We start from the raw sequence: 8,190 nt of genomic DNA on the forward strand, positions 1-8,190 counted from the left end.
TTCTAGCACTCCCATTTGGATATTGTGATTTGTGTGCTTGTTTTCTGAACATGCTCTCTCTGTTGCACACAGCAAGGTAGTCTTTCTCTGCAAACTGGTTTCTTTTACCTGTTAATTTTGACATTGCTTTCTCCAGTCCCTGTTCTGATGCCACAAAAGAACATGAAGAGATTTTCCCCAAGTCTCACCTACCTGTCTAGAATGGCCTATGCAACCCACACAATGTCAAATGAACTATGTAATGCATGTGGACTATTAGAAATGATTTTTCTTTACTAAAGAAAATATATACTCAAATCAAATTTTTCTGCTAACTTTGTGTTTTGTAAGGTGTTTTGTAAAATTTAAAAAACAAAACAAAACAAAACAAAAAGCTTAGCCTTTTGTTCTGGATTCTAAGCAGAAGTGAAGCCTTTTTATGAAAGCATAGAAATAGATTAAAGGTTTGCTGTGACACTTCTGTGAAGAATTCAGGTATTAGTAGCAAGATATGAGGATAAAGAGGCTTGTGGTTCCCAGCACTCAGGCAGCAGAAAAAGGAGGATGACAAGTTCAAGGCATGCCTGAAATACATAGTGAGAACTTGTCTCAACAACAACTAACCAAAAAAGAAAAAAAGAAAAGGAGAGGAGAAGATTTCTAATTGATATTATCGTGAACAAGTTTTGATGAATTTTTGGAAATCTTCCAACTCAATTACCTTTGGAGTTGTGGTTGACCAAGGAGAAATAGAAGCTATTGTTATTCTCATGGCAAATGGCTTTGTTTTGGAAAAAGAAAATGAAAACCATCACTCAACGAAATAAGCAGCCAAAATACTGGAAACAAGTTTTAACTGTATCAATATGTAATATGGTAGGTAGATAGGAGCCAGATTATATTGGATGGAGTCTCGCTTCTTGAAATTTGACAGTTTCTGGTTACTCTCTTCAAGATTTCCTCTCAAATGAGCTCTTTCTGTTATTGTCCTCTTTCTGCTCCCCAAGATTTCTGAAAACAGATTAGTTTGAGGGCATCGGTGTTGGAGAGTCATACAAAAATGGTGAAATAAAGCATTTGGACGAGAGCCTCACAGAACCATGAGTTGTAATAAGTGGATTCTTGCCATTAAGGCATTTTTGGAAAGGAACATCTGTTGGGGTTGCTTGTTTATAGGATAGAGGCTTATGCATGAAGAAGAAAAAGTGAAGTTTAAAGAGGATTTCTCAGGACTACGTGTTTTTTTTTTTTATCATGAAATGCACCTATTGAAGTTTTAGAAAATGTGTTTCTGGAAAGAATGCCATGTGATGAATTGTTCTATTGACACTAGTTTATTACTTTTTAAACTAGTAATATAAGTTGGTAATGTTTGGCCTGTCTCTATCAAAGTATTCACTGTTCAAAGTACCTTCTACACCAGAGCTACAACATTTTCTTTTAGTAATGCTGAAAGATTTGGTGCATCATAGACTTAACTCTTTACTTTTGGTCATTGTAACATTGATTCACTTAAAACTTGGGCAGTGACATGGTATTAGTTTTACAAATGGCTAAATTTATGTTCTAAAAATTATATAGGGTCACTTGGTGGAACTGAGTCTACTGATTAATTCAATTGAAGTGCTGTTCTGGACTCCTAATACATTTTTTGTCCAAACAGAATGACCACAGAGTTTTGGCCACTGGGGAAGATAGCTATGGGCCCCAAAATAGGACAGTTCCCATCAGTGTGCTTCTTACCACAAGCATCTTTATCCCCAAATCTTGCTACCAATACCTGAATGCTTCACAGATGTATCCTGGCAGACCATTAATTCATTTCTGTGCATTCGTGAAAGGGCTTCACTTCTGCTTAGACTCCAGATCCCAGCTTCAGCCTCTCATTTCTTCCCACATCTGATCCTGAAAAATTCATGCAGTTGGCTACGAAGAACTGTGTTGGCATCTGGAGGGGCTGGGGCACCGAAACCCCAAAAAGTAACAGTTTTATTCCACTTTTAAAATGTGTCTGTGCTTGTTTGCATGTGGTCACAGACATGTGTAGGTGTTTGCGTGTGTGGGATCAAAGGCAACCTCAGCCATCTTCCTCAGGGATGCCATCCATGTTCACTGAGACAGCATATTGCATTTGCTTTGAGATCAGCAATTGTGGTAAACTGGCCAGCAGAGTCCCAGAAATTCTCCTATGTCTGCTTCCTCTCCCTAGCTCCAGGTTCACAAGCTTACACTATTACACTCAACATTGTAACATCAATCCTAGGGACCAAATTTTGGTCCTTATAGTTTCAAAGAGAATATTTTATGGATGGAGTTTGACCTCCCAAAACTACGTAATTGTTTTGAAGTGCAAATACCCGAAACAAAATGCGATGGGACAAGGAGAGAATATGGATTTTTCATGACACTATTTATATTTTATTGTGCTTTAAAATCTTGGGATTATTTTTAACAATATATACATGAATAATTAGGTCAAAGAGGAGCCTTCTGACTTAGGTTTGTTACTGATATGAGAGAAGGAAGTTGCCATCTTCCAAAATCCTCTCCCATAGGGAACATATCTAATAGGTAACGATCGTCCCCTTTCTTCCAGCAGAACACAATTAGTGTCATAGAAAATGTTCAAGACTGGCTGGGGAGAGAGAATATTATATATATATATACATATATATATACATATGTATATATATGTGTGTGTATATGTATATGTATGTATTTATATATGTCTACAAATGGATATATCCTGAAATGTATGTATTTAATTTTTTTCTAGAAATTGTTTATACCCATCTTGCCTCATCATTGGCTTTTCGGGATGGAGAAAGTGTGTGCCTCTGTGTTTGCACTACTTTTTACATTCTTTGAGTGACTGATAAGACAACCGGCTTAGGTAATAGTGGGGAAATTGTTAGTTCTCTAATGTATTATTTTAATAAGTAAATTTAAAGCAGATTGTTTCTCCAGATTAACTGCTTCTGTGACATTCTAAACCAGTGCTAATTGTTTAGACAATAAGGCTGACTCTGTTGGAAGGGTGACTTATCTGGTCAAAGTGAAGAGAATTTATTCTGAGGGGGAAGGGGTAAACTTACTCCCACCATTAACTCATTGTTTTCAGATGCCATAGTAAAATGTTAGGGGTACAGTAAGAAGTATCTCCAGTTTGGTCAGGAGCACTTTTATGTCCTCCTTCTGGTTTTTGCGAGGCAGCAATGCAAACTTGGCATGCAGCATGCGATATTGTTGTTTCAGATCCTCTGAGATCAAATTGACTATATGACAGATGAATTTAGAGAAAGATCTTTGAGGAAAATGGAGTTTGGGGTGGATGTGATTTGAGTGAACTTCTTTTCTTTAATTGGATATTTTTTATTTACATTTCAAATGTTATTTTCTTTCCTGGTTTCCAGGACTTCTATGAATCATTGACCAGATCTTCCTCTATGGTCAAGTTCAGAAAGAGAAGATTAGTGGAATGAATTACGAGCCTTGGAACTAGATTGGACTAGGAGCTGCAGTTTCTGCCTATCCTCTTCTCCAATGCGAGCCATTCCAATTTTCTATCACCCTGAACCCTCATCCATACAGGTTTTACTGGCTTTATCACATAGTTTGACCTGAGATGTCTGTCATCCTGGAGTGAATTAAATCTTTGACATTCATCCTCTCCAAGGTTAGGGTCACTATACTTGCCCACTCACAGTCATCATTAGGCAAAGGAGTACTGAGATCCATCCAAGTAGCAATTGGTGCAGACAAATTTAGTCCTAGTATGTAAGAACTGGCCACAAGGTGTTATGAAAACAATGACGCAAAAAGATACAAATTGCAGGCTTCCATTCATTTGAGACTCACAAATAAAAGTGTAATATAGGTAACAGCAAGACCATTGAGTGGATCACTGGAATTCAGGTCATAAGAACAAGACTTATGTAGTAGTTAGGATAAATATAACTTTCATCTGAGCTGAGATATACCAGATTTATTTCAAGGTCAAATAAAAAATATTAGGCACATTCCTAGTGCTGACAGTAGCATATCTGGCCATAAACATATACCATGGGCAAGTTGTTGTTTATTTGTAGTATTCAGTAAAACTATGTAAAGGAAACAGAACAGGGATACTTAGAGGTAGTCGTGGTGATTACAACTTAAGATTGCTGCAATCAGGTATAACTGAATACAAATAGTCGCTCACTGGATAAAGTCAGCCCTTCTTTCTCTTGCAAATAAGTTTTGTCTCAATTTCCTTGGTACACAGTTAGTGAAATGTTGGGGAAAAATTATCTCAAAAGCCCATAGCCCATGCCATTAGGTCTCTCTCTCTCTCTCTCTCTCTCTCTCTCTCTCTCTCTCTCTCTCTCTCTCTCTCACTCACTTGTGGATTGTGTGTAACATCTCAGCTACCTATCCAGCATCACGCCTTCCTGTCTGTTAGCACACTCCCTGCTGTGATGGTCATAGACTAGCCTTCTACAAATTTAATGCCTTTTATCATAAGTTGCTGTGGTCATGGTGTTTTGTCATAGCAATAGAAAACTAAGGCAGTAGGTGAAGGCTTGTTCCTTTTATAACAAAGGTCTCACAAGAACTCAGATTATAGCTATCAAGGAATCCCCCATAAGCTGTCTCATATACCAATAACCTAAGAACCTACCTCCCATTAGGTTCAGCCTTCCAAGATATCTGCTACCTCTCAACAGCACCACCTTAAGAACAAACCTTTTTTTTTGTTTGTTTGTTTTTTTGTTTTTTTTGTTTTTTGTTTTTGTTTTTGTTTTTTTTTTTGTTTGTTTGTTTTCGGAGCTGGGGACTGAACCCAGGGCCTTGCGCTTCCTAGGCAAGTGCTCTACCACTGAGCTAAATCCCCAACCCCAAGAACAAACCTTTAATCACAGTGGACCATAAGTATATACTCAGACCACACCCGAAACATAGCACTTGGTCAGCTCTTACTGTACATGGAAATCCTTGCTTATAAATTGTGCCTCTATAATCCTTGGATGGGAATGCAGGATGAAGCTTTGTGGGCAGTACAGACAAACTTAGTTTGCAAAAGGTATTCATTAGTATGAGGAAAAATTGCTAACCCCTTTTGGAAGGGTCCTAAAATTATCAATTTGAAACCAAGTATTGTGGCTTCAAAAGGTATGGTTCCCATAGACTAATGTGTTTGAATACTTTTTCTTCGAGGAATGGCATGGTTAAGAGGTATGGCCTTGATGGAATAGGTGTGGTGTTGTTGGAATAAGTGTGTCACTCTGGGGGCAGACTTTGAGATCTCATATGCTCAAGCTACACCCAGTGTGGCACAGAGTATCTTTCTACTGTCTGTGGGTCAACATATAGAACTCTTGGCTCCTCTAGCACTATGTCTGTCTGCACACTGCCATGCTTCCTACTGAGATTGCAAATAGACCAAGCCTCTGCAGGGGACTGTACATGTAGGCAGCTGTCTCTACAACTTGTCTCAGTTCAGGAAGCCGTGTTAGGCTTCCTATATTTTCAGATAGTATTGGTTGTTCTCAGATTTCTGACTGGGTTAAAGACTAATTATAGTCTACCTGGGCTATTTAACATTGAGAATACATAGTTTTCAGATAGTATACGAGCTAGCTAAGACATAACACATAGATTTTAAGCCTTTCTTGTGCTAGGGTAGATAACAAAATGTACTATTTAATTGACAAGAATGATAGACTGGGTGTTAGGAGTATTTTATACTTTCTAAAGTAAAGAATGGCAATAGCTGTGTTCAGCTTATATTTGAGAGAAAAATTATTTTTTAAAAAAAATTAGACAGAAAGAGTGAAATGTGGATTGATGTCTATATGCAGGTGACGGCAAGCACAAGATAGGTCAAGGCCTGTGATTGGGCAGTGTGAAAGAAAGGCAGGGGCAGAGTTTTTGAAAGGCAGGAGAGAGGGGAGAAAGGGGGAAAGAAGAGAAGATGGAGGAGGAGAAGGATGGCCCACCCTGTGTGACTCTATAGAGCCACAGGTAGCTATAAATATCTTATAAGGGATGGATAATTACAGGACAATTTGTCTTATCTAGGTGAGCAGTTTATATCAATATCAATTGGCTCTGAGTTTATTGTGTGGATGTTTTGTGGAGTGAGAATTTACTGATATAAATCTGATTGATAAATTAAAAGCCTCTAGAGTTTTCATTTTAATGGGTTACTGGGAGTTGTGACTATAAGCACAGGGAGCAGATGCTGGAAATGTGGGCAGAGTCCACAGTAGAGAGCAGCAAGACAGATGCCCACTGATGGAGCTAGCCATGGAGGCAGAGAGACCACCGGAGACAGAGAGTAGCAGGAGGTAGCGTGGCATGGTCTCTGGAGCCCTGCAACATTTTTTGTATTACTTATTTTGTATTATTTACTACTACTGCAAGCAATCCTCAACTAATGTCCTTTATAAGAGTTGCTGTGGGCATGGTGTCTTTTCACAGCATTAGAAACTCCAACCAAGTGACCAGGAGCAAGAGCTATGGGTTGTATCTGAGGAGTTCAGTATTTGTCACTATGGCTAATATTGCTGACCATTCCAAAGCATTTTTAGTTACATGAAACTTGGGAAAAGTTACTGGTCTATGTCTTTGCAACCATGAGCATCCTGAATATTGTGCCTTTTGTGCTGGGTGTAAATGGTGTAGAAGGCTGGTTAAGTGGCTAAATCACTATACCTCCTTAGGTTAGTGGTACTTTCTGTGCTGGGTGCTTACTGGTGATATTTTTTCATTAATTAATTAATTTCTTTAGTCACTTTACATCCAAAAGCAGCCCCCTTCCTGGCCCCACCTTCACAGAGCTCCTTCTGCATATCCACTTCCCCTTCTCTGAGAAGTGGGAACCACCCATCTAGGTATGACCCCACCCTAGCACGTCAAGTTACTATAGGACTAGGTGCATCTTCTCCACTGAGGACAGACAAGGCAGCTCAGTTAGAACAGGACCCACAGGCAGGCAATAGATTCAGGGACAGCCCCGGCTCTAGTTGTTGGGGGACCTGAATCAAGACCAAGCTACAGATCTGCTACATATATACAAGTGGTCTAGGTCCAGCCCATGCTTTCTCTTTGGTTGGTGGTTCATTCTGTGGGATCTCTCAAAGGGTCCAGGTTGGTTGACTCTGTTGGTATTCTTGTATCATCCCTAACCCATTCAGGTCCCTCAGTCCTTCTCTCAACTCTTCTACAAGTTTCCCCAAGCTCCATCTAATTTTTGTCTGTGGGTCTCTGCATCTCTTTCCATTGGCTGCTGGGTGGATCTCTCAGAGTCTAGCCATGCTGGGCTCTTGTCTGCAAGCATATCAGAGTGTCATTAATAGTGTCAGGCATTGGTTCTTGCCAATACTATGGATCTCAATTGTTGGTTGGCCATTCCCTCTGTTTCTGCTCCAACGTTGTCCCTATACCTCTCATAGGCAGGGTACATTTTGGGTCAAAAGATTGTGGGTATGTTGTCATCTTTATTCCCCCCTCTGGGAGTTCTGCCTGGGTACAGGATGTGGGCACTTCAGGGCCATATACTCCCCTGCTAGGAGCCTCAGCTAGAATCACCCCCATAGGCTCTCTGGGACCTCTTTATATCCCAGGTCTCTGGAATCCTAGAAAGGATCCCCATACCTGTAGCTGTTTTCCATTCTCTCTCCCCAGCTTTCCCGCTACCTGATCCTCAACCCCTTTCCCTTCCCATCCCCTCTCCCACAGTTACCTCCCCAATCCATGTCCAATGCCTAACTTATTTCCCCTTCTGAGAAATTCAAAATCCTATCTTGCTTCTTTTGGTTCCTTTGGGTCTATGGGTCATAGCATGATTATCCTCTACTTTATGGCTAATATTCACTTATAAGTGAGTATCACCTCACTTATAAGTTTTGGATCTGACTTACCTCATTCAGGATGATATTTTCTAGTTCTATCCATTTGCCTGCAAATTTTATGATGTCCTTCTTTGTAATAGCTGAGTAGTATCCCACTGTATAAATCAACCACATTTTCTTTTTCCATTCTTCAGTAGAAAGACATCTGAGTTGTTTTCAGTTTCTAGCTCTTTTGAATAAAGCAGCTGTGAACATAGTTGAGCAAGTGTCCTTATGGTATGGTGGAGCGTCTTTTGGGTATATGCTAAGGAGTGGTATAGCTGGTTCTTGAGGTAGAACTATTCCTAATGTTGTGAGAAACTGCCAAATTGATTTC

This window comes from Rattus norvegicus, chromosome X, assembly GCF_036323735.1.
Source record: "Rattus norvegicus strain BN/NHsdMcwi chromosome X, GRCr8, whole genome shotgun sequence".
Classification (NCBI taxonomy): Eukaryota; Metazoa; Chordata; class Mammalia; order Rodentia; family Muridae; genus Rattus; species Rattus norvegicus.